This window comes from Podarcis bocagei (genome assembly GCF_964188305.1).
Source record: "Podarcis bocagei genome assembly, chromosome: 7".
NCBI lineage: Eukaryota > Metazoa > Chordata > Lepidosauria > Squamata > Lacertidae > Podarcis > Podarcis bocagei.
Window position 1 is genome coordinate 80348331 of NC_138132.1, and position 11892 is coordinate 80360222.

Genomic DNA, 11892 nt, shown 5'->3' on the forward strand with positions numbered 1-11892 from the left:
CCTGCGCGCGCTGACATCAGCGCTCCCAGGCTTCGCGGACCTCTCCGCCAGCAGCGGCAGCGCTGCCGCTGCTGGCGGAGGGTTGCCGCCATGCCGATGTCAGCGCGCGCAGGCTTCGGCATGCCGGCAACCCTCCGCCAGCAGCGGCAGCGCTGCCGCTGCTGGCGGAGAGGTCCGCGAAGCCTTGGCCGGACAGCTTTTGAAGGCAGGCGGGGGGGGGGAGCAAAGACTTTCGCCCCCGCCAGCCTTCAGAAGAGGAAGGCTGGCGGGGGGCAAAAGTCTTTGTCCCCCCTGCCTGCCTTCCCAGGGGCTTTTAAATCGCCCCGGACAGCGGAGAAGTCCTCCGCTGTCCGGGGCGATTTTAAAATGCCGCCCGCCAGCATTTTAAGATCGCCCCGGACAGCGGAGAAGTCCTCCGCTGTCCCGGGGTTTTTTAAAATGCTGAGGGTGGGAAGAAAAGCCCTTGCCCCCCCCCCAGCCTTCAGAAGAGGTCCGGGGACAGACTGTCCCCGGACCTGGTCTGAAGGCGGTTTCCCTAGGAACGCATTAATTGATTTTCAATGCATTCCTATGGGAAACCGTGCATCGCAAGACGAAAAAACCGCAAGACGAAGAGAATTGCGGAACGAATTAATTTCGTCTTGCGCGGCACCACTGTATTGCTGTTTCATCCAGTGCCTAAGCCAGTACTACTCACATGCTGTAACCAATAAAAATTGTGGCCTAATTTTGCCCATTAACCTAAAATAATGTGTCCTTGTGTCTTATTATACTCCTATGCTGGTGGTGGGTCCTCGACTCACAAGTAGGAACCCCAGTGTGTTGTATGACTTGCAAAGGCAGGGTTTATATTGCAGAACAACTGCAAAATTTTGACATGGGTACAAGGGATCCCACATCTGGGGGTTGCTTCAAGAGCCAACAAAGAGGAATATCTGCTTGTCCCTGCTTTCGGATGCCAGTCCTCCGCTTTGTGTATGTGAGAGACTGTTGCTGTGGTCCCAGGTTTAAGTTGCCAGCATTAAGCACTCTTCAGAAGAAACTGCTATTTTCCTGACGCCCGCCCACTCCTTCTCCTTGTGATGGTGCTTACAGATTGCCATCGTGACACCCCTCTCTAACCTCTCTCGCAGTGAAAACACTCCATGCTTCCCTTCCCTGCCTAAGAATCTTGCAAAACAGGCACCTTCTCTTGCATGGAGGACTCTCCTGCAAACAACACCGAGTGGCTTTCCTCCCCCTGCTGTTAGCCAAAATAGACACTCTTAAGAGGTTCCCCATGTGCTCTTCCAACAGCTGAGCAATAGTTTCAAGAACACCTTGCATGCCACTGCCACGCCCTCCCCCCTCGCTGTGAACCTCTGGTCCAGGTGTCCTGTTTCCATTCTTCTTTCCTTGCCCACAGTTCAGGAGCAGACCACCTGCTTTGCATGCAGAAGGTCCCAGGTTCCTTCCCCAATGACATCTCCAGGTAGGTCTGGGAAACTGCTGGAGTGAGACTGCAAGTCAGGGTAGGCAATACTGGACCACCAGCCTGACTCAGGATAAGGCAGCTACAGTACTTACTGTATTTTTTGCTCTATAAGACTCACTTTTTCCCTCCTAAAAAGTAAGGGGAAATGTGTGTGCATCTTATGGAGCGAATGCAGGCTGCACAGCTATCCCAGAAGCCAGAACAGCAAGAGGGATTGCTGCTTTCACTGTGCAGCGATCCCTCTTGCTGTTCTAGCTTCTGAGATTCAGAATATTTTATTTCTTCTTTTCCTCCTCCAAAAACTAGGTGCGTCTTGTGGTCTGGTGCGTCTTATAGAGCGAAAAATACGGTGAGTCAGAATTATGAGGACTAGAAGCTTGAGAGCCAGTGTGATGTAGTGGTTAAGAGCGGTAGTCTCATAATCTGGGGAACCGGGTTCGATTCCCTGCTCCTCCACATGCAGCTGCTGGGTGACCTTGGGCCAGTCACACTTCTCTGAAGTCTCTCAGCCTCACTCACCTCACAGAGTGTTTGTTGTGGGGGAGGAAGGGAAAGGAGAATGTTAGCCGCTTTGAGACTCCTTCGGGTAGTGATAAAGCGGAATATCAAATCCAAACTCCTCCCCTTCTTCTTCTTCTTCTTCTTCTTCTTCTTCTTCTTCTTCTTCTTCTTCTTCTTGTACAGTGGTACCTTGGGTTACATACGCTTCAGGTTACATACGCTTCAGGTTACAGACTCCGCTAACTCAGAAATAGTACCTCGGGTTAAGAACTTTGCTTCAGGATGAGAACAGAAATCGTGCTCCGGCAGCGCAGCAGCAGGAGGAGGCCCCATTAGCTAAAGTGGTATATCAGGTTAAGAACAGTTTCAGGTTAAGAACGGACCTCCAGAACGAATTAAGTTCTTAACCCGAGGTACCACTGTAATATTTTTAAGTGTGTGACCATAGCTCAGTAGTTAGAGCACCTGCTTGGCATACAGATGATCCAGGTTCAATCCCAGGAATTTCCAGGCAGGGCAAGGGGAGCCTCCTGACTGAAACCCCGGAGAGTCTCTGGTAGTCAGTGGTCTGGTGTTCTGACTCTGTAACAAGGCAGTTTGTTTCTGTGTTTTTGTGCCTTCAGGCAGGGACGAGAAACCTTCAACCTCCAGAGCCTGCAGAGTCAATTTGGCCTCCCCATTTGATCTTCCTCAAGCCACACTGATACATGAAGTCCTATGCTCCTTGCAAGGAACAGGGTGGGAGAAGATAAGGACCAGGCCCTTTCAGCCAAAATATTCTCCCACCCCCTTCTTCAATGGAAGGGCCATAGTTCAGTCATGAACCATGTCAAAGGTCCCAGTTTTAATCCTGGTGCCTCCAGGAATGGCTTGGAGAGTCTCTGGGGAGTCTCTACCAGGAAGTGTAGTCAAGTCTAAGCTAAATGGACCAAAGGGTCTGTCTTGGGGGCTTTCTCCTTCTCTTAAAACACTATCATAACTCATGGACATCTTATGCAGACCCTCCAAGTGTCCCTATTTTCCAGGGACAGTCCTGGATTTACAGAAGACGTCCTGGTTTCTGATTTGATCCTGGAATGTTCTGCTTTTCCTTAGGATGTCCCTATTTTCATTGGAGAAATGTCAGAGAGTATGGAGCTATTATGTTTTTTATACAGTGGTACCTCGGGTTACAGACGGTTCAGGTTACAGACGCTTCAGGTTACACACTCCACTATCCCAGAAATAGTACCTCGGGTTAAGAACTTTGCTTCAGGACGAGAACAGAAATCGTGCTCCGGCCACACAGCAGCAGTGGGAGGCCCCATTAGCTAAAGTGGTGCTTCAGGTTAAGAACAGTTTCAGGTTAAGAACGGACCTCCAGAACGAATTAAGTTCTTAACCAGAGGTACCACTGTACATTGATGCAAAATCCAGCATCGCCTGAGCTCTGCGAGTGCAGCTTTCTCCCGACTGAAGTGCAGAGTGTTTGAGGACTGGGACATTTGCAGGGAAACCAAAATGCTTGTTTACAAAGCTATTGTACTACCAACGTTACTGTATGCTTGTGAAACATGGATCACTTATAAATGCTATCTAAAACTCCTTGAAAGATTCCACCAACGGTGTCTCTGAAAATTTTTACACAACACTTGGGAAGACAGGGGAACTAATGCCAGTGTACTGAAAGAAGCAAAGATCACCCATGCTGAAGCGATGATTCTTCAACATCAACTTTGTTGGACTGGTTGTGCGGATGCAAGGTTATCGTCTTCCAAAGCAACTGCTCTATTCCAAACTTAAAAATGGAAAGTGTAAGGCCGGTGGTCAACAAAAGAGGTTTAAAGACTCTCTCAAGGCAAATCTTAAAAAATGTAATATAAACACTGACAACTGGGAAACGCTAGCCTGCGAGTGCTCCAACTGGAGAACAGCCTTTACCAAAGGTGCTGTGGGTTTTGAAGACACTCGAACTCAGGATGAAAGGGAGAAACGTGCTAAGAGGAAGGCACACATGGCAAACCCTCACTGTGATCAACTACCACCAGGAAACCAATGTCTCCACTGTGGAAGGACGTGTGGATCAGGAATTGGCCTCCACAGTCACTTATGGACCTACTGTGATGACTGTGTTTATGGAAGACAATCTTACTCAGCTACGAGTATTGGCAAAGAGAAGGATTATGTTTCTATATATGCTGAAAGTTGCCCACATTGCCTGGGGCAACCAAGACAGATGGGCAAGGCATAAATAATAAAATATTTACCAAATATTTGCCAGTTGCCAAAAGTCACAGGAGGGCAGAATGCTCTTGCACTTGCATTCTGCTTGAGGGTTTCCAGTTGGGAGGTTGCCACTGTGATGCTGGACTTGATTGGTCTGATCCAGCATGCTTTTCTTGTGTTCTTATGACTCTCTGGGAGACAGAGACCCCCCACCATGTCCTTTCAATGCCCCAAATCTAGATTTGAGGCTGATGGACGTACCTATAAGAGGTTGCAGCTGAAGGTTACAGACAAAAACCTAGAGCTGCTTTTGCAAGTCTGAAGGTAGGCTTGGGAGCTAATTCCTTTTCTTTTCTTAAAGAACCACACGGTGTGTTTCTCACAAACACTTGGATAGATTTCCTCCTCAGACTCAAACATCCAGAACACATCCTGCTCAGTTTAAATGCAAACTGACAGGTACCGAGGAATCCATTGATTGTGTACTTTCAAAGCTCCCCAGGCTGCTGTGGTGAAGGTGGAGATGTTAGAGGGCAGGACTCCTGGGTTCGTTTTCCCCTCTACCCGACAGGAACTTTTCTCCTCCAAACTTTCTCTTCTCCTGCCTCAGATCTCTGTGGTTGGGTTTCTTTTTATTGTTGAAAAAGAAGGCAGACAGGATGCCTCACCTAAGAACCTAAGAAAAGTCTGCTGGGTCAGTCCAGTATCCTGTTCTTATAGTGGCCAAGCAGAGGCTTGTGGGAAACTCACAAGCAGCACCTGAGCACTAGAGTCCCCTCCCCTCCTGTAGAGATGCTGCCAGGGACCTTCTACATGCTAAGAAGATGCTCTGCCACTGAGCTATGACCCTTCCCCTTGAAATAAAGTAAGACTCCAGTCCATTTGGTTTTGAATAAAGGCTGGTAGAAAATGTTTCATGCCAGGACTTGTAAAAGAGAAAAAGAATGTTGGGAAATGATCCAGAATGAACTGGGGGGGGGGTGTTTAAAAGTACTTCCCCCCAACCCCCCAACCCCAGAGTCCTTTCTGTTGGGGATAATTCAGATTGAAATTCCCAAGTGTCAAAAGAGGTTATTTATGTATGTCACTGCTGAATCGCATGTTTTGTTAGCCTCAAAATGGAAAACGAGTGAGGTCCCAGCCAAAGAAGAATGGCAACTTAAGCTGACAGAATATGCACAACCTGCAGACTTCACATATAGAATAAGAGAACAAAAAGAGCATACATTTAGAGAAGATTGGAAAGTGTTCGTTGAATATATGGGAAATAACTGTGTACAGCTGGAAACACTGGCAGTGTTAAGATAAATTCAACAGTGTAAATAAGTTTGGATGGATGTAATAATGGAATACCGATTGGTATAGTTTTTTGTAAAATATGCAGGGATTTATGTTATGTGAAATGAACCATGAAAAGAGAAGAAAGGAAGTCCTTGATGTCTTAAGGATGTAAAATGAGTATTTTAAATTGTGTGTGTGTGTGTGTATTATGGTTTTTATTAAAGATTTTCTTGGTTTACAAAAGTGCATACATTGCCTCAGTTTTCAGGTCATAATGTCCTTTCTACAGATCAGTTCTATTTGATGTGGGACACTGATACTGTATATAGTATAAAGTTGGGGGAGAAGAGAGGTGGGGAGAGAGAGCAGAGAGTGAGAATCTTCCAAAGCAACTACTCTATTCCGAACTTAAAAATTGAAAGCGTAATGCCGGTGGTCAACAAAAGAGGTTTAAACCTCTCTCAAGGCAAATCTAAAAAAAAAAAGTAGTATAAACACTGACAAATGGAAAACACTGGCCTGCGAGCGCTCCAGTTGGAGAACAGCTTTTACCAAAGGTATCGTGGGCTTTGAACACACTCAAACTCAGGACGAAAGGGAGAAACGTGCTAAGAGGAAGGCATGCTTGGCAAACCCTCACCGTGATCAACTTCTGCCCGGAAACCAATGTCCCCACTGTGGAAGTACGTATGGATCCAGAAGTGGCCTCCACAGTCACTTACGGACGCACTCTAAAGACTGTGTTCATGGAAGACAATCTTACTCAGCTACGAGGGATCGCCAAAGAAGAAGAAGGAGAAGAAGAAGAAAACTTTAATTCTTTTACGTAGCATATGTACAAGGTTTTAGTGTCAGCATCACGTGGGCAGGTTCTCTTCCTATGCATTTATTCATTTTCATTGGTGGTGAGAGAGATGGGGGGGCAGGGCATAGTTGGTTGTCTATAGTTGACTGCATTAAGTTTTGTTTGCATGTGAGAAGGCGGAAGGGGTTTTGGGTTGGTCAGCTTAGCCATATCAATTCGTATGCTGTTGGGGAGTTCTTGTCATGTTGGGCTGTACGTGTGAAATATACTCGGAGTCCTGTAGTGATTTCATGCTCTTTATTGCAGCTTGTAAAACAGTGATTGAATTGCCCCCCAAACCTCAGGCTTTTATATACATTATTTACACAATGAGTCCCATCTGTTTGGCTGATTCTGCTTCCCTCCTGGAGCCTGATTGGTCTTTTCCTGCAGGCCAATCAGTTATTGCATTCTACGATCCTACCAGCCTAATAGGCTGATTATCTTCCTCCTGGAGCCTGACTGGTCTTTTCCTGCAAACCAATCAGTTGTTGCATTCTAAGATCCTACTTGCCTATTGTTCTAGGATCCAAGCTTAGTACATAACACCGTGTAATAAAGGGGAGGCACAATGGGTGAAGGTATCCCCTTTTATTTGTCCCTGTGCTAGTTTCAGTTTGTTGGTTAGATTTTATTATGTTTTAATATTTGTTGGAGCGACACGGGTGGCACTGTGGGTTAAACCACAGAGCCTAGAACTTGCTGATCAGAAGGTCGGTGGTTTGAATCCCCACGATGGGGTGAGCTCCCATTGCTCAGTCCCTGCTCCTGCCAACCTAGGAGTTCGAAAGCACGTCAAAGTGCAAGTAGATAAAGAGGAACCGCTCTGGCGGGAAGGTAAACGGCGTTTCTGTGTGCTGTTCTGGTTCTCCAGAAGTGGCTTAGTCATGCTGGCCACATGACCCGGAAGCTGTACTCCGGCTTCCTCGGCCAGTAAAGCGAGATGAGCGCCACAACCCCAGAGTCGGTCACGACTGGACCTAATGGTCAGGGGTCCCTTTACCTTTACCTAATATTTGTTGGAAGCCACCCAGAGTGGCTGGGAAAACCCATTCAGATGGGCAGGGTATAAAACAACAACAACAACAGACACCCCTATTTTCATGGGATAAATTTTGGAGGCTATGCTGTTGACTGCACTGACTGGCAGAGGTTCTTCCAGGTTTCCAGGAGTGAACCTGGGACCTTCTGCATGCAAAGGGCCCCTGAGCTGTTGCCCCCGCTTCCTTCAAAACACCCCACCTCGCTGGTAGACAGTTGTCTAGATGTGAAGATCAGGCTCGAACTCTTTGCCCGCTGCCCTTTCTTGAGGAAGAGGCGAGCTCAGCCATGCGGCAATTCAGCAAAGAGAAAGGGACATTGTTCTCCCGGCCTCGCTCTGCTTGCAGAGAGCCGGTGATCCACCATGGATGCCTCTTGCCTGAGCGAGAGACAAATTGCTTTGCGGTGGTGACACCGCTGGACTCATCCAGATGTGACTCAGCAGGTATTAGCCGGGATGCTCTCAAAAGCTGGCATGCACCGACGCATGCGTGTGCGCGGCACACAGATCCGCTCTCTCTTGCTCCCGGCTGAGTTCATGCCTCTCCCTTGCTCCCAGCCCAGAGGAGGGATTAGCAGAGAACAGTCTGCCCTTGTTCTTTTGCCAAACCAGCCAGTAGAGTGATGAAAAAAAAGAGCGCTGACTTGGCTTGCAGCCTGCCCTTTGCTCCTGGGTGTATATGTGTCTGTGTGTTCCCTTGGCTGTGAGGCTTTAAAGGAGGGGGGAAGAGATGCATGCTTTGGGACAGCGCCAATCTTGTGCAGACTGAACTGGAAGGAGGCACACCAGGAGGAACTAGGAAACTCAGGAACCTTGCACTGTGTTGGGAAACGAAAGCGTGTTTATTCAGAAGGCATGCAGAAGCCATTAGCCTCCTGCGCATAGTTAAACTGTGGAACTCACTGCCACAGGAGGCAGTGGTGGCCACTAACATACCCTCCAACCTTTCTCCAGCATAAAGGTAAAAAGGTCAAGGACCCCCTGGACTGTTAAGTCCAGTCAAAGGCGACTATGGGGTTGCGGCGCTCATCTCACTTTCAGGCCGAGGGAGCCAGCGTTTGTCCACAGGCAGCTTTCTGGGTCATGTGGCCAGCATGACTAAATCGTTTCTGGTGCAACAGGACACTGTGATGGAAGCCAGAGCGCATGGAAATGCTGTTTACCTTTCCACCGCAGCAGTACCTATTCATCTACAGTGGTACCTCGGGTTACATATGCTTCAGGTTACTTACGCTTCAGGTTACAGACTCTGCTAACCCAGAAATAGTACCTTGGGTTAAGAACTTTGCTTCAGAATCACAGAATATTATGAACTTTGAAAAGGATTTGCTGTGACAATTATTAGCCAAGATACAAGAGATGGGAGGAGGAGGAGGTCATGGAAATTGGAGAATTTGAAAAGGATGGTTTTATTTTTGTTTTTTTCTTATGTTTTTGTCTTTCTTTCTTTTTTGTAATTTTGTCTTTTTTTGTGTATTTTTTAAAAAATTCTTCTGTTTCAATAAATATTATTATAAAAAATAAAAAAAGAACTTTGCTTCAGAATGAGAACAGAAATTGTGCTCTGTCAGCGCAGCAGCAGCAGGAGGCCCCATTAGTTAAAGTGGGGCTTCAGGTTAAGAACAGTTTCACGTTAAGTACGGATTTCCGGAACGAATTAAGTACTTAACCGAGGTACCACTGTACTTGCAAACTGCTAGGTTGGCAGGAGCTGCGGCAGAAAAACGGGGGCTCACTCTGTCGTGGGAATTCGAACCGCCGACCTTCAGATCCGCAAGCCCAAGAGGCTCAGTAGTTTAGACCTTAGTGCCACCCATGTTCTCCTCCCTCCTGTATGTGGTGAGTGCGGACCCTGTTGCAACAGTTCCTTCAATTAAGATCAGGCTTACTAGCCACTTTACTTCTGAATATACTCTGGTTGGCCTCTGTTATTTTCTTCCACCGATAGGGAACGCACTTAAGGACTCTCTGCAGGCTCTTGTATACCCCATAAGGGAAAGGGAGCAGCTTTTTCTTACAACGATAAGAATATCCATCCACACTGATGCACTTCCTATTTCCAGGCATTTGGGGTATGTGTGTGTGCGCATGTGCTTGCATGTGTGTTGAATTGGCACTCAATTCAGGAAACCGATTGGCATGGAGAAAGGAGGGGGGGAGGACCTGGGGGTCAAGTGGAACACTGCGATCGCCTGCATTTCACCAGGCAGGCAGGATTCGCATGTGACACCTTCCACCTTTTCCCGTGCCTCTCTCCGCCTGGACGAGGAGAGGTCCTGACAGGCCTTTTCACTTTGAGCGAGGCTGGCGGGCCATAATAATGCTCTGGTAAATAATATACAGCAGTCACAGTGCCGGCACTTGAGAGCGCAGCACTAGATTCTGCTGACCCCTGCATTGTTGCTACCTGAAGGGAAACAGGCCCCATAAAATATTGAAGGGAACTAATAGAAAATGAGACAGCATGACTAATGGGGTGGAGTGAGGCAAGGGGAGCAGGCGGGGACGAAAGGGGGCGGGCGGGCGGAGCTCTCTAATGCAGCTCTTGCTCTCTCCCACCGCTGCGAGTGGGGGAATCCCACAATGCTCTGCAGCTGGCGGGGGCTTGCAGCAGGGAGTAAAGGAATCCTGGCCCGTGAGCCAGTCTGACATCTGCATACCCCCCAAAGCATCTGGGAGAGTTCATTGATTGAAAGCATGCCTATCTCTCTTGCTAAAATAGCAGCAAGGTGGCATATCAAAAAACAAGCTTTTGCATAAGAAAAACCCAATATGCAATAAATACAAGGTGACTACATCACACAGCTGGTACCAGAAGTCCAGGGAAGCCTGATCGATGCTAGCAGAAGTTGACCACCGTGTCTCAGTGGGCAGTTCATTCCGCAGCTTGGGGGCTACCACTGAGAAGACCCTAAGAATATAAGAAGAGCCTTTCTCTGGATCAGGCCAGTGGCACATCTGGTCCAGGATCCTGCTCTCACAGTGGCTCCCCGGATGCCTATGGGAAACCAGCAATCAGGATTTGAACATAAGAGCACTCTCTACTGTGAGGTAGGTTAGGCTGAGAGAAGGCAGTAACTGGTCCCCCAGTTACTGGTGGAGGAACAGGGGTGCCGGGGGAGCGCACCGCCCCCGGCGGCACGATCCCAGTGGGGTGCCATTACGGCTGCCCCCCCTGCACTGGGCGCCACGCCCCCAGGATACACACCATGCCCCTGCGGGCAGCACACCAAGCCCCCAGGATGCGCGCCATGCCCCCGGGATGCGCGCCAGCCACGCCCCCGCCTGTTCTCCGCCACTGCCCCCAGTGAGTTTCATAGACAAGCAGGGATTTAACCCCTGATCTCTCCCAGGTCTTTGTCTGGTGCTCTAACCACTGCACCATGCTGGTTCTCTTAGACAGAAGAACTTTCTGCTGGTGGGAGCCATCTGACAGGGGAACAGACTCCCTCAGAAGGTGGTGAACTCTCTTTCATTGGAGGTTCTTAAATGTCGGTCAGATGAGCATCCATCAGGGGTTCTTGAGCTGCAATTCCTGCATTGCATCACGGGGTTGAACAAGATCACCCTTGGAGAGGTCCCTTGAAACTCTACAAGTCTATGACTCCTGATGTCCAGGTAAGCAAAGAGCTATAGAAGGAACATCTTGCTGAAAGAGCTTCCTTATATCTTCTCCCCAGCCTGAGGACTTTGCTTTAGTTACACATCTGCTTAGGTGTGTGTGTGTGTGAGAGTCTCCTACACGTGTCACCATTGAACCTCTCTTCAAATCATCTCCGACAGGCTGGAAAATCCATACCTTGAGGGCCTCATTATGGTTTTCTCTCCCAGGTCCTTATTAGCTTGAAGACATCGGGCAGAGTAACCTGGAACGCCAAGAGGTGAACGGTGGGGGTGCGATTTCTGCTGAGCCCCAAAGTGAGCGGGCTGGCTTCCAATCCATCCATCTCTTCTAATCATGTCACTCATTGTTTTTTGAACAATCAGAGCAGGCTCCTGTCTGCCAAACCTTGCCAAAGATGCCTTCAGGGTTCAGTATCATCTGTGTACAAGCTGAGTCACTTGGACTTTTGTCCTTGATTTCCTCTGTGTTTACCTACCAGTGTTGTTCTGTTGCAAAGGCCGAGTGGTGACCCCTCCACACACATTTTATTCTTCCCACTCACCCGTTCTGTTTTGAGTTATTGGCTCCAAACTTCCAATCAACATTCGCTGAAACACATTAGCAAGTGAAACACAGAGCAGTGTGGGTGTGTGTTTATGTGTGTTAGGGCTGAGAATCCAAATTCTCTTCGCCCTATGTTATATGAGAGGTTTTATCTCCTTTTTTTAAAAAAAATGTTCTTACAATTTAATTCTTTTTAAAGTACCCCAAAGGGTTTGTCTTCTAACTAAGATTGGCTCAAAGGAGACCAGCTGGAATCAATGGACCTAAGTTCAGCCCAGCCTTCAATGTCAATAGGTTGGATCTGAGCATCGCTAATGTCAAATGCAGTCCAAATGAAGTTATCTAAAAAATTCATACTTAGACCTGTTGAAATCAAT

The 11892-nt window shown here is 48.0% G+C and overlaps 1 long non-coding RNA gene across 1 annotated transcript; it reads left to right on the plus strand.

Annotated features, from left to right (window-relative positions):
• Positions 1-1400: 1400 nt before the first annotated feature.
• On the plus strand, positions 1401-10959 carry LOC308592088. The gene is made up of 3 exons (XR_014010365.1): positions 1401-1471; positions 10234-10398; positions 10848-10959. It is a non-coding gene; the product is annotated as an uncharacterized lncRNA (long non-coding RNA).
• Positions 10960-11892: the final 933 nt, after the last annotated feature.